The 22,801-nt window shown below is 32.5% G+C and overlaps 1 protein-coding gene across 1 annotated transcript in view; it reads right to left on the minus strand.

The window, feature by feature from the left end:
* The window catches only part of LOC143048714 (MAM and LDL-receptor class A domain-containing protein 1-like), a 180,227-nt gene that overhangs the window by 79,869 nt on the left and 77,557 nt on the right, over positions 1–22,801 (minus strand). The window lies entirely within an intron of this gene.

Raw genomic sequence — 22,801 nt, forward strand, 5'->3', positions numbered from 1 at the left:
AACGTTGCGTCGTTTGTTTTCTCTTATTTTTGAGTGTAAATTCACATTGCGATAAGACGTGTCACGGTACTTGTCTATCCTAAATTCATGTATTTGGTTTTGATGTTATATTTGTTATTCTCGTGGGATTTTGTCTGATGTTTGGTCCGTTTCTGTGTGTTACATTGTAGTGTTGTGTCGTTGTTCTCCTCTTATATTTAATGCGTTTTCCTCAGTTTTAGTTTGTAACCCCGATTTTGTTTTTTGTCCATGGATTTATGAGTTTGAACAGCGGTATACTACTGTTGCCTTTATTTGTGAAAGCAATCCAAATATCGGACCAATGCTGGGTTACAAACACAACTGCTTTCAGAAACAATCAATATTGAATATTCATCTCAGTGTGACATAGCCACTGCAATGGCACTGACATCATTTGATGGAGCAGATTAATTTCGGATTTTTTTTTATTACTTAGATATTTTTTTCAAATGAATTTTATATTTCAATTCCATTGAACCTATTTGGCCTTGTATTCTGCTCCTAATTCTTCTGTAACATTTTTTTTGTTTTGTTTTTACTTCTCTCCAATGTGTAATTGTTGAATTTACTGTATCAACCGTAAAACCAAATCACAGCACATGGTGACAAATTACTTTTTTATATGTGTATGTCTATATTACATGTCAAATAAACTCATCATAGATACCAGGACTAAATTTTATATATACGCCAGACTCGCGTTTCGTCTACAAAAGACTCGTCAGTGACGCTCGAATCCCAAAAGGTTTTTAAAAAAATGGTCAAATAAAGTACGAAGTTGAAGAGCATTGAGATCCAAAATTCCTAAATTTCCTATATTCAGATAGTATTTGATGTAAAGCGGTTAATAGTATATCTCATACTTCAATTTGGTGCATCACGAAAGAGTGTTTGCTGACAATATTTCACAGACTTGATAATTAACCAAGTGTTGCTGTGTCAGTTTGTCTCTTGTAGAGAGTTTTCTCATTGGCAATCATACCACATTTTATTTTTTTATATTCATATCAAAATGCTGCATTCTGTTTGCTAGGTTAAATGACTAGCCATGCAAAGAGTAAGCTGAGGATTTTTAATTCAGTGCACATGTAGATTTTCCTGTACCAGGTATGCCGAGTATTAGTCTGCAGTGCTCCAAGTAGGTTTTCTAGCACCTAGAGCCAAACTTGCAAGTAATGCACCTTGTCGATTATTTGTGACATATTAACATATCTTATTATAATGTTATTATTGAAGCAGAAAATAATATAATTTATGAACTCCAATTATGATTTAAATTATTCCTTCCTTTTGCGGGAGCCCACATAAGAAACACGGGTATCCTGAAACGAAAAACGTTACAATATTTTATTAACCAACTAAGTGCATTATTGCCAAAAGTGACTGTTTATTAAAAATTACTTATTAACCAACTTACTACAATATGTATAGAAATGCCCATGCTTTATAAAAGGAAAATTTCGACATCTGGTCATTATGAACGAAGAAATTGCTACAGCCAGTCATTACGAAATCTCAGTCATGCATTACGAAATCACACCCGTGCATTACGAAATCACAGTCATGCATTATGAACAGATGAAACGGGACATCGATTAAATCAAAATGTCGTTTATTTATTTAAATAAGTGTGACATTTTTTTAATTTTTTTTTAAACCTAATATCATAAAAACAAGTTTAAATGAAGTTCATTGTTTTGTAACGACTTGAAACGGAAATATTTCACAGCCTTTTTCGAGTACGACTTTCGATTATTATCACTGTTTCATTTCCGTTGTTCAATCCTCAGAATGCAGACTGTTTGAATTTGTTTGTTAGCTTTGTGGTCATGAATGTTTGTCTCTAATATTTAATTAACTGTGCATTTGTATTCAGATATCGCAGATCAAATTTATTCGTGCATTGTGTAATCATACGTTTTTGATTGAGTTAAGTCTGCCAATTGATATTTTATCGTGTGTTTTTCTATGTTGTGATGTTATGCTATTGTTTCAGAAAAAGGGAGAAGGTTTGGATCCATTAAAACGTTTAATCCCGCTGCAAATGTTTGCACCTGTCCTAAGTCAGGAATCTGATGTACAGTAGTTGTCGTTTGTTTATGTAATATATACGTGTTTCTCGTTTCTCGTTTTGTTTATATAGATTAGACCGTTGGTTTTCCCGTTTGAATGGTTTAACACTAGTAATTTTGGAGCCCTTTATAGCTTGTTGTTCGGTGTGAGCCAAGGCTCCGTGTTGAAGGCCGTACTTTAACCTATAATGGTTTACTTGGTGTTATAACTGAATTTAAATTCTATCATTGCGTAAATTGTCAATCTTTTCTTGAATATTATTTTATAATTATATTTGTAAATTGAGTAGATGGTTATACTTATTGTGCGAGTTGTTATATCTAATTGTTTTACTGTCTTTTAAAATACGCTAATGAACATTTACCATGTTATTTATTCTTAATCCAAATCCAAATCTTGCAGCGCGAAGTAACCGGTGAGTAAGGAGGGGGAGGACAGGGGTAAGGGAGACAGGGAGAAAGGGGGTAGGAGAAAGGGGGTGGGAGAAAGGAGAAAGGGGGTAGGAGAAAGGAGAGGAAGGCTGGGAGAAAGGAGAAAAAGTTGGAGAAAGGAGAAAAAATAAAATATCTCTCCTTTTAAAATTTTTTCTAATATTTCAAGAAAAAATATCTCAAAAGGAGATGTTTTATCTAATGGGAGAAAGGAGAACAGGGGTAGGAGAAAGGAGAAGAGGGGTGGGATAAGGGAGAAGGGTACCCCCCTGTCCTCCCCCTCAGTAAGCCACATATTAATTTCAACATAAAAGTATATATAAATACTTTTTAGTCCTCAATATGCATGATATAGGTGCCACTGGACATAAAGAAAACAATCTATGAATCTAGGTATGGCAACGAATGCTATTCACATTCAATGCATTTTGAACTTCAGTCTTGAAGGAGATTGGTTTACAGATTTCACTGTATAAATATTGTAACCGATATACAGATATGAATTTACTTTACTTTTATACATACAAGTATTTTAATACAGTGATCTGACATAATTATTTGTTTGAAATTTCTGGAATAAGAATAATGTTATATTATTTTCATTGTTTTTCAGTGCAACAGGTATTTTAGTCCAGTAGAATAATTGTTAAAAGTTTGTTGTTTATCTTTATTTATAAGCATTCACTATACATGCTATATAAGAATAAGAATATTTCATTAAATGTTAATGAAAAGGGAACATTCTAAAACTATCATGACAATACAAAGACAGATGACATATTTCAAAACTTTTCTTGTCTCTCATGGTACAACTGATTTTTATAGTTTGTTCTTATGTTGTACTGTCACAGGTCAGGGGGGATTGGGCGCCTGCTAACATGTTTAACCCCACCACATTCTGTATGTATGTGCCTGTTCAAAGTCAGGAGCCTGTAATTCAGTGGTTTTCGTTTGAAGATGTGTTAAATATTTGTTTTTCGTTCATTTTTTGTACATAAATTAGGCCGTTAGTTTTCTCGTTTGAATTGTTTTACATTTGTCATTTCGGGGCCTTTTATAGCTGACTATGCGGTATGGGCTTTGCCCATTGTTGAAGGCTATACGGTGACCTAAAGTTGTTAATTTCTGTATCATTTGGTCTCTTGTGGAGAGTTGTCTCATTTGCAATCATACCACATCTTCTTTTTTATACACACACACAAACATATACATTTGTATATAAAGAGTAATATTTCATATTTTGTTTCTGTACATTCAAATGTTAATAAAGTTTTACTTTACATTTTCAATATACCAACTGATGCTCTTAACAAAGGAATATATCAAAATCGTCATGTTATGTGACTTTGGACGATAGAATTTCATGAGAGTTGTTGACATTTTCATGCTTTAAGCTTCTATTTTGACCAAAAAACTTAATATGGAGGATTGAAATTGACTAACAAGATGTAAAAGAAACAAAATAAACAAAAGCTATAACCCAAATGATTAAAAAAAAAAAAAAAAAAAAAAAAAAAATATATATATATTTTATTATTTTTTAAAGAGAGGAAACAGTTTTTCCAGAGTAGTAAAAAATTACCATTTTGAAAATTTGCTCTTTCTTCGTTGTTATTATGTGTATTGATGAAACTGAAACTGTTTTGAAAATGTCTTTACAATGCCTTTAAAATGAGGTAAAGTTTTCTTAGATCAGTTGATTTAAAAAAAAAAAAAAAAAAAAAAAAACTTTCCGTACCTAATGAATCATTACTTTTTGTAAACTTTTGCGAGCAATCAAGGATGTTAGTTGACTATTTAAATATATATACTTTTCGATTTAATTGTTTCATAGTTTTCATGTATTATAGTCGATTATAGGATAGGAATATTTCTCATTAACGAAGGCCACTTCAATTGATATTCGGTAGATACAATAATTATTTTCTTTTATGACTTTCATTATCAATATGATATTATCATTATGAATATACTTGAAATATCTGCCACTGGACATTGACAGCCACAATCAAGCATTTGCGTTTTTTTTTTTTTTTTACTTTGGTTATTGCCATTGTATCTTAATACTAATTAGTCGATGGAAAAAATTGAAATATTTGTATTTCAATATTGATTCAATTGTTTAATTAAGGGATGTAACATTGACAAATGATATACTATTTTACTAATGCATTGACTAACATTATAATTAATTGTTTAAGCCAGTATGCCGAGAGGAAAAGGGGAGAGGGTGCTGCCAAACCGTGCTGTACGTAGGCAAAATTAAATACAGCTACCGGTAAACAGAAGGCTTCGCCCAAGGAGAGCTGAAATTATAAGACAAAATATAGCCATTCCACAACAGCCGTTAATGCCACCACAACAGCCATTAATATCACCACAACAACCATTAATACCACCACAACAGCCATTAATGCCACCACAACAACCATCAATGCCACCACAACAGCCATTAATGCCACCACAACAGCCATTAATGCCACCACATCAGTTATAACCACAACAGCAGTTATTACCACAACAGCCGTTTGTACCACTACAGCCAATTCTACAACAACAACTCATTTGAACTTCAAACTTCCTCAGCAGCCCGCTGAACAACAAGTTCCTGATCAGGAATGTGTACACCAAGGGCAGCCCTCTGCTCATAATTCTGTACAAAACGGTGAGATTTTAGTTATACCTACTAGTAATGATGTTGATGTGTTTGTACCACAAAAAATTATAAACCAAATATGGAATTTAGAATAATTTTTATGTTGATTTGGCACAATTACTTTACAAAAAATTTTGTTTCAAATATTGATCAACCGAAAAAAGTGCTCGGTTTTGATGAAGATGGGGACATTTTAATTGACAGAAACAAATATTCAAAAGCAAATCATTATCTAACTTAGGTGAGTGGACTGAAGGGTTTTTAAATTATATAAATTTTATTGCAAAGATTCCCGGAATTGGCAAATGAATTGATTAGCTACATGACGATTATAAGGGGGTGTACCTTTTGAGAACGTTTATAAATTTGACATGCAATTTCGACTTAGAAAAGCTCGTGATCATATGCGTGCATGGGACGTCATTGATGGGCAGCTATGACTTCAGTTTATTGCAGTAGGCATAAATCATGTTCCACAGACATCTTCTTATACTTCTCTCACAGTCATTAGTCCTTGCTACGATTATAATTTTAAGGCCGTTTGTACTCGTATGAATTGTGTATACAGCCATGAATTCATGTATAAGATGTAGCCAGTTCCATCCTTCAATGTACTGTACAAATTATTCATATAACAAGAATAATAATCGAAGTTCTGTAACTTCGGACTATTCTGCTCCTAAGTATCAAAACTACCCTAGGGCACCTGATGCAAACAATTTTGAACCAAGGTATCAGTCCAGTGCTAGAGCTACAACGCAGTCAAACAGGTTTTTGAATACACATGGAAATTTTAACCCAAATACTCGTTTTTCGATAAATAAAGATTTCCCTGTCAGCAGGCAAATGTTCCACGGATGCAATTTAATCATTTCAAATTTTATAATTTTGTTTACAGCTTGCAATCACAGTATGATATTTGGTATTTTTGGTTGTACCCCTGTTAATACTACGGTTTAAGGGAATATGTTGACTGACTACCCCGTTAAAATATTTGCAAATTTATTATATAATCGTTTTAAATATGGTTTTCGAGCACATCATACAAGCAAAACATTAAAGTCTGTTTTACAAGATCCAAATTTAGCTTGAAAAAATCATGATTGAATTGGAAAATGGTAGAATTGCGGGGCCTTTTTATTTCTAATCTACGTGTTTGGAAAATAATTTTAGAAATTATAATGGCATTTCTTATATTTTGGGTGACAAGTGGTTGTCGAGTTCTGTTTTAAATCTCTTTATCGGTAGTGCAAGAGTTATTCCAGTACTTGGCTTACGTATCAAATGGACTAAATTAATTTCAAAACTTTAAACATAAACTAAACCTGCATGACGTATGGCCATGCCCCGTTTCACATTTAGTTAATATTAGCTGACATGTTTAAGGATGAATATTCTTATTCCACTGGAAATGCGTACCTTTCAGGCATTAGGTTTAATCATAAGATCAATGGTTTATTGGACAACACTCATTCTTTTATTGTTCAAAAGATGCTCAGTGACATAAGCGACACGTCTGTCGTAAGCCTATTACTATTGGTATATTAACTAGACTTTTAGATGCGCTGAATTTAGTTTGTTGTGCAGTATATGTAACATGTTTATTCAAAGCTTCATTTTCAGCTAGAATTTTGGGTTTCTTAGTTTTGGAGAAATTGCAAATTCAAGTTTTAATGAAAATCTTATTGTAAAACGATCCAAGATATAATTTGATGCTTATTCAGGGTCACTTATTACAGTCAGGATCCTACTTCGTCAAAATTATCTCCCCATTACGCCAGTTCATTTTCACAATCGTAAAAATGGAAGCCATTGTAGCGATGACGCGCTACCAATTTTGCTCTTGGAAACCGATAAATTTATCCACATTGCACCAATACGATCCTTATATGTCAGTTATATTTTAAAAGACAAATGTATCAACTAGCTAATGAGCATCAGTTAATGATCTTGTCTGCATTGATTCAACTTAAAACTATTGTCTAATCGGTTGTTAGGTGGAATTTTCGAAAAATCATAAACATTTAAAAAAAATCTAATTAAATATTTCGTGGAAGGGCAGACTAGATTTTTTTAGTGGTTGAAGACTATAAACCCTAGTTATCACACACAAAAAATTAGAATTTTTCGAAGATATGCATTTTCATCATCCAACTTGTAAGACTGTCGTCAAGTACTTTCAGTAAAAAAATAGCTATTCGAACACACCTTCCCTGTTTTTGTGACTCATTAGATAGATATTTCACTTGACCCATATATTTCATCTTTTAGTACTGTTATTTTTTTGTGTTATAAAGTCAACCTGTAGCTTTAATATATAAAAATGATAGAATCTGAAGCGAGACGATGTATGAAATATTCTTACTTTGAACGATATCAAGACTAAATACTCAACTCAAACACGCCCTAACATAAAAAGGTGCACTCGATTTTCTCTTTTCGATACAATTGTTACCTATTTTTTTGATTTTTTTCTTCAGTCACATAATGGAAGGGCAGACACGAAAATTACTGAACTAATAGATTGATATCTTTTCCGTCCGTGGTAATTTTTTCAAAAAAATCGGAGGTTATGCATTTTTGTCATCCAACTTGAAAGATACCCATGTCGTCGACTTGATATCTAATTGTTCTGCTTAACTATGTACTAGATAAATTGAAAACTTATGCAAATGGTGTTTTTGAAATAAAACACCTCGTAATTGAGAAGAAAATTGCAGTTTTGTTTGTTTCTATTAACTTTTTAAAAATTTGTCACTATAGTAAACAATACAGTAAACATTTATCGCCTTCTCTAATAGAGAGCTTCGATTCTTTTGTTCTATTTCAACCTGGTTTCCGACTGATTATAAAAGTTCCTTCTTAGAAAACAGATCAGCTGGGTAATTCAGTAACGACAATTCTGGAAAAGAATAAACTAGTTCAATTTGTCCTGTCCGGTTGATGTCGGACTACATTGCCATGAGACACATAGATGATGGACATTTTCATACACCTTAAAAAAGGTTATGTAAGAACAAACCTTGTATAGTTGAAACACTTAATTTCAGGGTACCTGAAAGATATTTGGGTATTTGACTCTTTAATTGTCATAGGGTCATAGGAGCTGTCATATTAAGCTTATAGGTGCATCGTTCGGATTAGAGATAGTTGGGTGTATTCCTAAATCAGATTCAAGGAGCTCTGAAAATGTTATTTTCTTTAAATTTCCTCATTGTTTGGTTTTCCCTTACAATGAATAAAATAGCTTAGATGTTGACAGTATTGCATTTTAGCTGAAGTTTATGTTGATGTTGCCACATGAATATCAATTTAATGAAGTTCAAAGTATTGAATTTAAGTTGATGTTGAATTTTTTGATGTTTGTGTTGAAGTTGATAATAAGTTGATAATAATGTTGAAGTTGATAATAATGTTGAAGTTGATAATAAGTTGATAATAATGTTGAAGTTGATAATAAGTTGATAATAATGTTGAAGTTGATAATATTGTTGTAGTTGATAATATTGAAGTTGATAATAATATTGAAGTTGATAATATTGAAGTTGATAATATTGAAGTTGATAATAATGTTGACGTTGGTAATATTTAAGTTGATAATAATGTTGATAATATTGTTGATGTTGAAATTGATTATGATGTTGAAGTTGATAATGATGTTGAAGTTGATTGATGTTGATTCTTGCTGTTAAATTTGTCATGCGGTAAATTTTATGGCGGATTACAAGTTGTGCAACTAGTTACTCAACTTGTAATTTTGGCGGAATTTACTTTAAGCTGCTATGGACTACCCAGTGGCTTCTGATATAACTTTGTTACTGCTGGATCGCCCTTCAGTAATTCAATCGTCATCAAGTTTTGATTGACAAGTTGATTGTGTTTCTTTCTTGCAATAAATGCCATGACAAATTTACAGCCAAATAAAACATAATTTGTTTAGTGATTTTGATTTATAGTTTATTTGTTGGATTCATTAATTACATCATGAGGTCAAACAATGAGAATACAGATTTAAACAATACTAGTACACTTACATTTTATATAGGCCCCCCTTTCAATCTATGTGTGTATATATATATATATATATATATACAATAATAAGATAATATTACTTATTTTGGCATTTCTTTGTGCTGAGTGTTCTTGAGGTATATTACTGTATTCCTGGAACGAAGTGATATATTTTCATATTGTCAAATAAGCGGTAGGATTGACTATCTTCATTGTATTAAACCAGGTTCAACTCACCATTATTTTCTGGAAATGTCTTGTATCAAGTCAGGAATATGGCTGTTGTTATCAGATAGTCCATTTACATGGTTACATTTATTGGTTGGTTACTATAAATTCGGACAAATTTGGAAGGCCGTTTGGCAATGTGGGGAATTACATAAACTCTATCCCACTGCTCTGTTGGTATTACCATTTCCATAAAAGGATTAACGTCACTAGCTGTTATAAAGTTTGCCACATGACCACTCACCACAGCCAGGGCCGTAATTAGGGTTCGAATTCAGGGGAGGCAGGGGTTTGGGGCCGCCGATTGAGCCCCCTTTGATAGGGTGTAGGGGGCGCAGCCCTCCGCCGATTTTTTTTCTCTAGAAGTCATTGGCTAAAAATTACCCGCTTTCCTTTTATTTCCTTACTTTAAGAAACATCAGTAATGCTTGAACCTGGAAGCAACTTTTATGCAAAAACAAGCTGAGATTACTGTTCGGGTGAGCCAAGGCTAGCTCCGTCTTGAAGGCTGTACTTTTACCTATAATTGTTAACATTAAATATATTGTGACCGTGGATTTTTTCTCAAATGATATGGCTAAAATTACCCGTTTTCCTTCGATTTCCTCACTTTAAGAAAGATCAGTTTTGCTGGATCCTTTGAGCAATTTTCATGCAAACAATTATTATCTGTATTTTCTGTATTTAAAGATATTTTTTTTAGAAACTGGTAAGTTCAAAAAACATATAAAGCAAGATTATAAACGCAAGATATTTTTTTATCGAGGATCTTGAATTTCAATAGTGTTGAAAGCTGAACAGACATGTATATAACTACAACCAGGGACTTTCTATACTAGTCTAGTATATACTTAGTATAGAAAGTCCCTGGTACAACGAATGAGAGTGTTTAACTACTGAGACATTGACCATAATGTTCTCGTACGATCGGGAAACTTTAAAAAAAACGATCCAACAGCTGATTCAGCCGGTAACGAATTTCCGTTATCTTAAAAGATTCACAATACAAAAGGAACTTCCTCTGCTTAAATAATTGAGCCCCCAACTAAAAGTGAATAGTTAAGTTTTTATTCAAAATTATCGAAAGCAAAGTTTCATGTGTTTTCTCATACGAATACTGACCCTCTCAATACTGAATAACAGACGGACGGCCACACGAAAAAACTAAAAATAAAACAAATACTGAAACGGTTTACTTTCGATCAAAAATCCGAAAAATGACAGATATTACGTATCATGATAACACTGTAAGAACTGTTAACTTGTGTTGTTTATAATGTAAATTCAAGTTCTACGTGTACATATTGTCAATATTTTATTTTTTTACTTCAAAAAAAAATTTTGGTGTAGAAAATTCAGGGGAGGCAGTTGCCTCCCCTGCCTCATAGGTAGTTACGGCCCTGACAGCTATAGGATCAGTGCTAGTTGTAAGAGTTCCAGAAAGGTCGTACACGCTTGACATTTGGTAGATTTCAAAGGACGTAAGTAATAGTAAAAGTTCAATGATAAGTTAATATTGATATTAAAAGGCTTCCGAACAAAAAGGGGTGTACAGATCCCCGAGCCCGAAGGGCGAGGGGATTTGAACAGCCCTTTTTGTTAGGAGGTCTTTTAATGTCAATATTAACTTAATCATTGAACTTTTACTGACTTACAAACCGTCAAAAATATATGAAAAGTACATAAAATGCACTTGCAGAAACCTAATTTCCCTGAACTGGACGAGTCTAAATATGTTTAACTTAAATGATAGTTAAACAGTACTCAGACTGGTATATACAATTAACAGTTACCAAATTGAAATGAAAACGGACCAATTTAATGGTATTACATCATATAATTATTTATTAATGATAAAAAAAAAATAGCATCTAAATAACACCAAATGATAGTTTTACAAAATTAGGGGGTACATTTATATTTTTTAGCCAACTTTTCAAAATAACGATTTCTTATTTAATAAATCAGCAATCAAAACCCCCGTACAGACCTCATTTATAACTGACCAATGAATATTGTGCCCAACAACTTCATGCTATATATACTTGATGTTTTTGATCTGTCAGTAATCATGAAATAGAACCGTAAAGATCACACCTTAGAAAACAGTAAGTAAACTCTTCCAACAATTAGCTTTTTAAACAGCTTGTTAAAGAACTTTTAGTCGGACAGTCCTAGATGCATAAGGTCCTTCACAATATTCATCCGGCAAATGTTCCTTTTGTTTCTGATTTGGTAATTTTCCTACATTAAGATACATGCGAATGCAAAATAATTAGTGTTGTCTATTCAGTCCAATCAATTAATAGATCTTGCTTTATTTGTGTTTTTTTTTTAAATAAGAACTATGCATGCAAACTTCAATGAATAAAACCGTATTGAACTAGGTTTCACTGTCCCGATCAAAACGTGTTGGGTGAGATATATTCGCAAGTTTAAAATATTATATAAAAACAAACACTTTAATTTAGTCGTCCGTTATTCCCTTTTCGTGTCTAAATGAAGCAAAAACACCTGAAAACAACTTTTATATTTCTTAGTTTTATCCTTGCCTGACAAAAAAAAATCATATGTTATAAATCGTATTTAAACATTATATAAGAACAATAGTAAAAAATATCTAAAACTTTTGAATAAGCAGTCATTTATGTGATAAACTGAAGAGACCCCCCCCCCCCCAAAAAAAAGAAAAGAAAAGAAAACAACATAAAAATTTAAATGAAAATTGTAAATTATAGCCTTTTACAAGATCTTGTCTTTGTGTGCCAAGTACTAGTACTGTAACAGAGATATTAATCAAATTGATTGATTGTTGTTTGCTTTAAGTCCAGTAGCAAATATTTCATGCCTGTTAATGACTATAACACATACATTTTAAATACAATAGGTAGGTCGTACAATAGGTGCAAGAGTTTTTAATTTGATTCATAAAATCTACCCTGAAGTCGATCATCCATGTTTACGTGTAGTTTACAATATCATTTCACGCATCCAATTTAGGTTAGATACTTTTAGCTCGCTTTAGTAACTGTGAGAATTCTGTGAAACTGTATTGTGTATTGTACTTTAGTTTTTGGTATGATATTCTGTTCTACCGATCACTACTGCTCTCCTGGTTGGTCTCGTGTGGGGCGTTCGCCTCGAGAGCGGGAGGTCATTAAATTTGTTCGAATCCCGAACGGGTCAAACAAAGACGTTAATTAAATTGGTATTCTATTTGGTATGTCTGTTTGTTTTGTTCAAGCATCGGTGACAATATAATGGAATGTGATACGACTGTCATGCAAGTGAGAGGTTTAGCTAGCTATAAAACCAGGTTCAATCCACCATTTTCTACAGTTAAAAATGCCTGTACCAAGTCAGGAATATGACAGTTCCTGTCCATTGGTTTTTGATGCGTTTTGTTATTTGATTTTGCCATGTGATTATGGACTTTCCGAATTGATTTTCCTCTGAGTTCAGTATTTTTGTGATTTTATTTTTTTCAACGCTTTACACGTGGCATCATAAAGTAAGAGCACAGACTGGCCGGCTCAGCGTTGCAAATGTGTCCTGGTCGGATGACTTTTCTTCCTGCGAACTAATATCTTGTGAACTTACACGATAAAAAAAGAGACTCAGCTTGTCAGTCTAGTAAAAAACGGGGTTAATGCTCTTATTATATTTCACGTAATCGTCCTGAATATTAATTTTATTCGCCGCTGGTCGTCATCCATTATCATTATTAATTTTACCGTTTTATTATACAGTGAAGTATTGGGATTATTATCTTTCACGGTAAATAATTATAGTAAATCAAATGTGGCTTTTCGGATATATAATATTTGACGGAAAATATTGAATTAACTCCGTATAACTATTATTTAGACAGTAAGTCATGGGTCGGTTTTGAGCTCATTATTCTGTACACGGAATGTTCTATAAAAAAAAGACCAAATGTTGACTCTAAATATTTTTATTTATCTGTGTCTTTGGGTTGCTGTCGCATTAATGTATACCTTTAACTCCTTTTATTCAAAACCAATATTTGCTTGGGTAAAGAAATATTTACATCTCTTGACCTCTCCGGCCGTTCCACAGTATACCCTTGCTAAATGGGTGCGTTCGTTTGGCTTATTGGTTATATAAATACGCAGCTTTGTCCGATCAAAATATAATGGGAATGTATATCAGATGCCTGGTGCAGTGAGAATTCCAAGCTATCTGAACCTTAAAAAAACATTAAGGAAAAGATGATCTACACACGAGTTGAATGATTGAAATGTGTAAACAACAAGAAAAGTCAGCTTAATCTTTTTAAATAATTATAAGTCGCATTCTGATTTTAACAACATTTTTGTTACTTTGCTAGAACAATAGTAGATGAAAAAAATATATAACAAAACCGATTAGCAAGACAATATTAAAAAAAATGAAACGCTCAAAATAAGTTGAATCTTTTTTATAAATTGTTGTCAACTTTTTTTTTTATCATTTTTTCCCCTTTTATGACAACTATTATACCAGTCTGAGATATAAATAAACTTCAAACAGCAAATGTTGTCACCTAGACGAGGGAGCCGTCATTGTATGCTTCAATATATGAGTTATTGCCACTCAATGAAGATTGTTTTTCTGATGTAGTCCCTCCCCTGTTAGTTTTGCTGGAAATTATACAATGTAACCCCTGATGTGTACTACGACAACGTTTTTTTAATATAGAAAAAAAGATTAAATGCAAAGAGAAAAATGATGGAAGAAATGCTAAGATTTACGCATAAAAATTCAAATGTAAATAAAAATAAAATATAAAAAAAATTGGAAAACTGTTTGAGACTATAATCAACTGAGGACAAATTATTATAAATCACTAAATGAAGCTGATTAATTTATTGCTCCTTTGTGTCCAGTGGCAAATATGTCATGCATATTCACGACTAGATTCAAAGTGGATCAATTTGAAGCAAATGGAGTGGCACTTTTTACAATAAGGCAGAGCGTTCGCTAGAGGTAAAACGTATGCCGTAATATAATAGATTTGAACAATAATGATCGAACTCGTAAGTTATAAAGCCCCCCCCCCCCCCTTTCCTTTTTTTTCTCCACGATAGACGAATGTCATATACAAAACGTCATGAATTTACAAACAATAACGGCCACTATAAGTAAATGAGATATGGACCTTTTTTATAAATTAATTCCTATCGCAGCCAACATCTCCCGGTTCGGGACAGGTTATTTATTTCCACAAAATACCGCCTGATTATTGATCGAAGATATTTAAGCAACCAAAAGCACTTTGAATCAAACAAATTCTTGAAATGGTAAATTAAGGTATTTTGCTGGGTGTTTTTCCCAATCCTATTTCGGGCCCCCTGATTTTAAGAGGGCGTATCTAATTAGTCATGCCCGATTAACGTTTATTGAATTGAACTTCAACTTAAAGACCTAGATCGGGTAAATAAGTTCGAGGTACAATAAGTAGACAATAGAAATCCTTTGTGAAATAAGATCGTCCCAGGTATCTTAGAAAATAAATTTGCGTTGAATAACAATGAAAAATGCACGAGCAGGTTTGTAAGACAAAGTTAATGTATGTAGATGTTGTCCCATATTGTTTCTTGTATATGTTAATCATAGTGTTTGATTTGGTTGCTGCAATCACGATGAGTGAACCATAGCCAGCTGTACTTTGTTGATAGAAAATTAGTTGGTATAGCCATAAAACCTTCACTGTATTTTTCACCAGCCTTACTGCAAGTTGTCATTGCATATAAACTTACTTTAGAACTAGATGTTAATTCAACACCATGAAGAAGTTGGCCATCTGATGCCGGTTACAAGTCGGTTGTAAATAAATTTGGTGAAAATTGTGTTGAAGTATTAAAATGAGAGTTAAAATACTCCATTTTGACTTTTTCCTACAAGTGCTTGTGGCAATTGACAATCCGGGTATGTTGTCTGTGGAAAGACAAGTATAAAAGATGTACCTCGAATATCTGAAAGATAAATAAAATGATATATAAAATAGATAGTTTAAAAATCCATCATTTTTGTTGAGGGAAACACACTCACCATGTAAGACGACACATTCGAGATGTTGAAAGATATAAGAAGATGTTGGATGAGTGCCAATGAAACAAATTTCCATCCAAGTCATAATATGTAAAAGTAAATTATTAAAGATCAAAGTACGGAGAATATTTTATACGGAGCGACGGTTTCGGAGCAAATTTTTTGTTATTCATCAATAAAAAATGTATTGCACAGTAAGAGTCGATTGATCATCTATTTCCAGCAAGCAGACGAACACAGAGCTCCGCTTTTCTCATACACCCCTGCTCAACTTTCCGTGTTGCTATTTTTAAAACTTCAAATGTTGATTTCTTGATAAACACTACATTTCCTCGACCTATTTCCTTGCTTATATTATGCGAGAGTCCGTTCATATCATATTAATAGACCTATATTATACATGTAATACTTCCAAGTCAACTTTTCTTTGTTTTGAAGTTCATAAAATGTATGAGTTCAACAGATATTTTGTCGCGGTGTTGACAGATTATGCATCGCACGGGTGTCAAGCATTCATTCGAATAAGGAGAAGTTTGTTTTTAAGTAAGTCTTATTTCAAGTTAAAGAAATTACTGTTAAAATAAATAAGGCAGCTTCGGGTGCAATACCAAAAAGACAATAGTCAATTTCGAAAACTATCTAGTTGCACTAATTTTCATATTCGGAACTGTAAACAGAGGCAACAGATAGGAAAGGGACATTTAAACCCATTAATCTATAATTGTTATAAATGCCTAACACTCTGTTATATTAAAAATATCCACCCCTTAAAACATCTAACATTTATATGAATAATAATTTATCGTTGTTCTTCTATTCAAAACCGCCACTCTGTGTAAAACCTAGCCTGCATCCCGCATGTAATTCTCACTATCTCAAGTAGTTAAAATACAAAGGGTGTACATTAACATAAAATACTACATACCAAATGTATAGTTAAAAGAGCTAACCTGTCGTAGGCAAACTATTTTAAATAAAGAGTTATGCATCTATAAAATGAATTACCATTCTCTTACAAACTTATAATATGTGGAGCCTTAAATGAGATAAATGATTGCATGACATATATTCTTCACATTTAAGAAATATCAACTCATAGTAAAGATTGTGTATCATTTTTTAAATTTTTTTCATTTTATACTACAGTTTTTATTTTGTATGTCTTTCTACTTTTATATTACTTTCGGCGTATGACTTCTGACGTGACTCGGTATTTGTGTATTGGATTCTGAATTGGGTCCATAGCTATAAAGGTTAGTTATGACCTCAACTAAAACTCTTCACAGTTTGTTGCTTATACCACAATCTGAACAATTGTTTCACAAATTGACCAGACTATTCCGGATACATCCTGTTTTGTAAATAGCATTCTACATTTAAAAAAGGCTTTCTTTGACATGGCAAGTATTTTCGTCTTGCAATTACAGTATTTATTCATTCATTAATCCATTCGAGAACCAGATTAGTATGCCAATGGAGGAAAAAACTTAAATATGATTGGCATATATAAATAAATAGAGAAATCGATAGATACAAATGAATAAAATTAAATACACTTACCATTATCCAATGTCCAATGCCATTATAAAGTTTAAGATGGAATAAAGAAGGTCTTTAGAAGGAAACAAACTTAATAACAAGTTGAAAGGTATATATTATAAAACTATATAAAACAAGGGGAATGAAATTAATAATTAGAAAACAAAACATTTTGCATACTTACATGTACAACCTCTGCTTCGTACTAAACTGACACGCTGACACATTATAAATGTGTTGTACAGAATATGACACTGTCCGTAAACATAACTTTGATCTGCCGACCAGTCTTTGCTCTTTTTTCTTAATGTTGCATGCTTTGGTAGCAGAACACAATTAGGAAATACATTTATAAAGGCTTTATGTTTGTAGTATGTATGTTCATGTGTTTACAAACAGCATCTTCTATTTTTTTAATTTCCGATTGTTTAATATACTCTCTATTCAGATTAACCATTGTAACAATCTGCATTCAATTTGATACAAAATATTGCAAATATATTTGGGACGAAAATGTCACAAAAGTGCAAACATTTGGTCTAAATTACAATTTAAATCCTTTAGAGTGATACCTTTTTTCAGAAATTATTGACATTTATCTTCCAAGAGGTAAAAAAAAAGATCATATGTATTTTGCTACTTTTACGAATAAGTATAAAGTAAAAATGTCCAAGTCGATGTATTTATAATTGCAGGGGATAAAACGTGTATTTCATTTTTTTTTTGTTATTAACCAAATACAACTTACTTTAATGCCTTATTTAACTCATTAATTATTCTTTCTTACTGGCTCATAAATGAAAAATATTCATCTATAAAATTAATAGAGCTCATGAATACAGTTATACTTTACAAGGTTCAGTAATTACTAAATTCTACCAATTGAATAAGTGTATGGAAATGCAATGAAATTATTTAAAGCGAGAAACAATGTGACTTATTCCAGGAAAGAAAAACAAAAATAGAATTAAAGAGCTGTGTTGTTTTTTAATATACTTTAAAGGTAATACGTTTCCTGCAGCTTTATTGTATTTCAAGCCATCGAATAAAGAGGAAAGACAACAATATTACTAAGCTTATATTAATTAACACATATACAATATAATTGACATTTATTTTCTCTAGTATGATCAAATTAATCAAACATATCCTGAACAATACAGTAAAAAGAGAAGAAAGTGAAGGGGTTATTAATCCTATAGAGTAAACGGCAGATAAACGTAACCCTAAAAAGACAAAACAGCATCACGGCTGGTAATCTACACACGCAGAACATTTGGTTCTGCAATGAAAACCGTGAGAGTATTTTCCGGTTGTGCTTGAGTGGAGTAATTTTCACCGCTTCAAAAGGTATGTACATTTCTAAATCTCAATTTTCTTATTCAACTGATCAAAATATTGAAAATCAGAGAATGCTATGCTGTGGTGAATACTTTAACGAAGAGATACATGTATCATTTACCGTTGTACGTAGAGTTGAACTCCTACAAAATCAGTTTCCCCACGAGAAATTGCCTTAAAAAGGGATATTTCTATTTTGAAATGGTTCTATTTACAGACCTACAAGTTCAAATTAAGGTTTTTTTCGGGCAATGGGTATGAATGTTGTTTTTGGCGCCGTGTACGCTGTCCGGTGTTGATAGACGTCTTAATAATTCCAAAAAATACATTTGTTCATTAAGTCATGCGTGAGGGGAGCGGTTCTGATTGAGGACATCGTGAATGCGTGAGGAGAAGAACAAACATTTTTTTTTAATCATTGGCTTTGTGACTTTTGTTGACTCAATAAATGTGATCAATGCTGATTAAAAGCACAGATTTATCCTAATACTTTAATAGATAAAAACTGATCACTAATTCAAAGAAATCAAACTATTAATTGTTTGTTCAATTTCAAAAAATGCCATTGTTCAAAGGAAAAAGGAAAAGAGGACTGAAATTGAATCTCTACAAAAAGCCATGGAGATACAAGTTATCCCCGCCCTCGAAGCGAACTAAACCCTCTTGGAGTAGTCCTGTCGTCAAATATACGTCACAGAGATCACCACATATATTTAAGAAAAGTATATCGCCGATCAAAACTTCAACACCTATATATATCAGACGTAATCTGTTAACCCAAAATCACGAAATTTTCGAAACAAAAATGGCAGATCAACAGAATTTATTATTCACGAACATCGATGAAAGCCAAGATAATCTCGAGAAAGACCATAAGGAAGAGCATGTATTAGACAACGAAGAAGATATAGAAGAAGACATAGAAGAAGACCACGTAGTAGACCACGATAAAGACCACATGGAAGATCTTGAGGAAGAATATAAAGTTTTTCAAAGTGCTTTAGATAAACTCTCAGACGTAGGGAAAAGGGAAAGATTTTTGATTTTTTTTTTCATTAGTACAGAGTGGACGTTTTCCTTTTAAACAACATTGCATTCGACCTGTTTTTGGACATTGTTGAGTAGTTTGACGAATGAGAAACTCACCAACATCTCTCCAGTATTTTTGGTTATCATTGACAACATTTTTTCTTTTTATTCTTCGTGAAACATATTATTAAACCTAGGTTCCCACAATTTATTTCATAATTCAATCTCATAAATTTTTCTCTAAGCACTGTTTTTTCATGAACAATGTTGCCTTATTTAGGTAAGTTTCAACGACTCATAGCTTGAATATAAAAATATGATTTGTACTTCCCCTCACGCATTCACGATGTCCTCAATCAGAACCGATCCCCTCACGCATGACTTAATGAAAAAATGTAGTTTTTAGAATTATTCAGACGTCTATCAACACCGGACAGCGTACACGCCGCCAAAAACAACATTCATACCTTTTGCCCTAAAAAAAAAACTAAATTTGAACTTGTTAGTCTTTAAATAAAACCATTTCAAAATTGAAATGTCACTTTTTAAGGTAATTTCTCGTGGGGCAACTGATTTTGTAGGAGTTCAACTCTACGTACAACGGTAAATGATACATGTATCTCTTCGTTAAAGTATTCACCACAGCATAGCATTCTCTGATTTTCAATATTTTGATCAGTTGAATAAGAAAATTGAGATTTAGAAATGTACATACCTTTTGAAGCGGTGAAAATTACTCCACTCAAGCACAACCGGAAAATCCTCTCACGGTTTTCATTACAGACCCAAATGTTCTGCGTGTGTAGATTACCAGCCGTGGCATACACAAAATTATTATACATGCATTTAGTATTTAGTATCTAAAATTAAGGTTTCTGATAATCCGGTTAGCACGGGTGTCATTCGGTTTATCGAGAGAAATGATCGTGAAAGAATATCTAACGGCGGTCAAGTATTGAGAGACGATCGTGAAAGTTCTGGTAACGGATCGTGAAAGACATTTAATGTACATTCTAGTTCAGAATCTTTGAAAAAATCGCTTAATTTTCAAATGCGGAACAAATCCGAACAAAAAAATATGTCTCTCAAAATGGTTTAACTTCCTCAACATAACTGTGAAAAGAGATAAAGAAAATATGAAGTACTTTTTGAAAAAACACAAAAGACGCAATGCGTGTCTATGAAATTAATTACAAATAACACGTTTTTTGTACCTATAATGGTCATATTTCAGAATATCATGATATATTTGAAATTTAATCTTTGGTGTATCTGATAGTACAGGAAAATTAATGTATGTTCTTCCATTAAAAGCGTACATTTGTTTATGAAAACCTTGAATTTGTTGAATTTCCATCAAACTTGATCGTGAAAGATCAGGCAACGTATTATTTCGATCATGAAAGAAAATGCGTGACCAGACTTAATACTTGTAATCAGATATCAGTATTTCTTTTACCATTTGATAAATCTGAAAGTGGTTGAAGCCTGTAACTATTTTGATAAGGATGAGCATTAAAGCTATTATCTTTTTTTCTATTCAACACTTTACCTCGAAAGTTAAAAAAAACAACAACTAATAACGTGTCTTAATAAGTGAGAAAGATTCAGCTCTGTGAATCGGTCTAGTGCACTTCAGGCAGACCGACTCTAGTTAGCCAATAATATGGATATGCAACGTTTAAACCAAAACGTACGTTATCCATCAAACAAAAAATCATAGCAAAAACAGCACATTTCATGTGTAATTTGGGATTGAACGATAACCAACATTTTGTGCAACAGAACTTTTTAAGTTCTTTATAAACAACGCAGATAAGGATTGATTTAACTATATAGTACATACTATAGAATACCAAAGTGCAAATGCTGTAATGTCTTGTTTGCTTTACTTAAGTTATGATAGTATATTTGTTGAACGTCTATAATATCAAGGGTTTTACTAGAAGGGTCAAATGCAGTTAAGATTGTCATAAACAATGTCAAGGTCAGATAATTCATGCCATACAGATCTCCTCAAATATCCCGTACACCGAATAAATGTGTTCCGATCCTTACAGTGCCTTAGAAACTGACACATGTATAAAAGTTATGATTGGCCAATTAATTCGGAACATAAGGTCAAAAGTATATGAACCCTGACCAACAGCCAGACATAGACATCTTACTATCATTCAATAAAACAAACACAATTGAAGTCATCATGGTCATATATGAAACATGCAGACATACATGTACACCATACACGAAACACCTTGTCGCTATAGCATACAGGTATATATTCAAAATGCCAAACAACATAAAACAAACATTGCCGTAGTTGTTATTTTTTTTTTCTTTTCATTTTTTGAAAATATTTATACTTTGAAATGCTTAAACCTATTGAGGATGTTGACCTATCTAGCCTTTCTCAATACCAATAACAAATATCAATTGTCATATAATTGAAGAATAATTTGAACGTCTTCGTAGCATTAGATCTTTCACGATCCTTTTCACGATCTTCAAAATGCGGTACGTGATCTTTCACGATCCAAAAAATCAATTTTGTGTAAATAGTTCTTTATTTACCAAGTTTCAGATTATATGTATACAAAATAACTATGAGAAGCGTTTAATTAATTCAAATACAATGCCCTTGTTCTGATAAAAGTAGTATATCTAGTCGAATTTGCGAAAAAAATCGTGTTTGTTTACATTTTTTATGTCATTGAAATGTCGAAAAGCAAGCTGCCTTTTGTCGTTTTGTAATAACTATGTACTTTTGAAACTGGATATTCTGACATACTGATCATAATGTTGAACCATTTTGACAGACAGTTATATTTTGTCGATAATGTGTCTGTGTAATTAATTAAATTAGAATATTTACTGACCTTTCATATGTCTTCTCGATTAAATATCTTTCACGATCCGTTACCAGAACTTTCACGATCGTCTCTCAATACTTGACCGCTGTTAGATATTCTTTCACGATCATTTCTCTCGATAAACCGAATGACACCCGTGGTTAGGCACACAATACATTGCAATTCATGCTTCGTTATACTATCTTGAATGGTCCAATTCAATTACTTAATTTGAATTGATGTCAAACAGAAAACCCTAAATTTAAAAATGTCAAATTAACATTGTGTACACCCACTAGAGTACTCTATTGTTACGCAATCTTAACAGTTCAAGTTCTAACATTTAGAATGCTATATAATTAATTATCCAATACCTTATCACTGTATCATTTTTTTTTCAGATACTGATAAAGGGAAAAGGGTTTGTTCTTCCGTTAATTATGGTCTTTATTTTATATCTCGGCCTCATAGCTTTGTTTGCATATTTCATGCTTGGTAATCATACAAAACCAAGACAAGAACGAAAAGTAAAGAAAGGACAATCACTTCATTTCGAACCAATAATTGGA

Source organism: Mytilus galloprovincialis, chromosome 10 (genome assembly GCF_965363235.1).
Source record: "Mytilus galloprovincialis chromosome 10, xbMytGall1.hap1.1, whole genome shotgun sequence".
NCBI classification, from domain to species: Eukaryota; Metazoa; Mollusca; class Bivalvia; order Mytilida; family Mytilidae; genus Mytilus; species Mytilus galloprovincialis.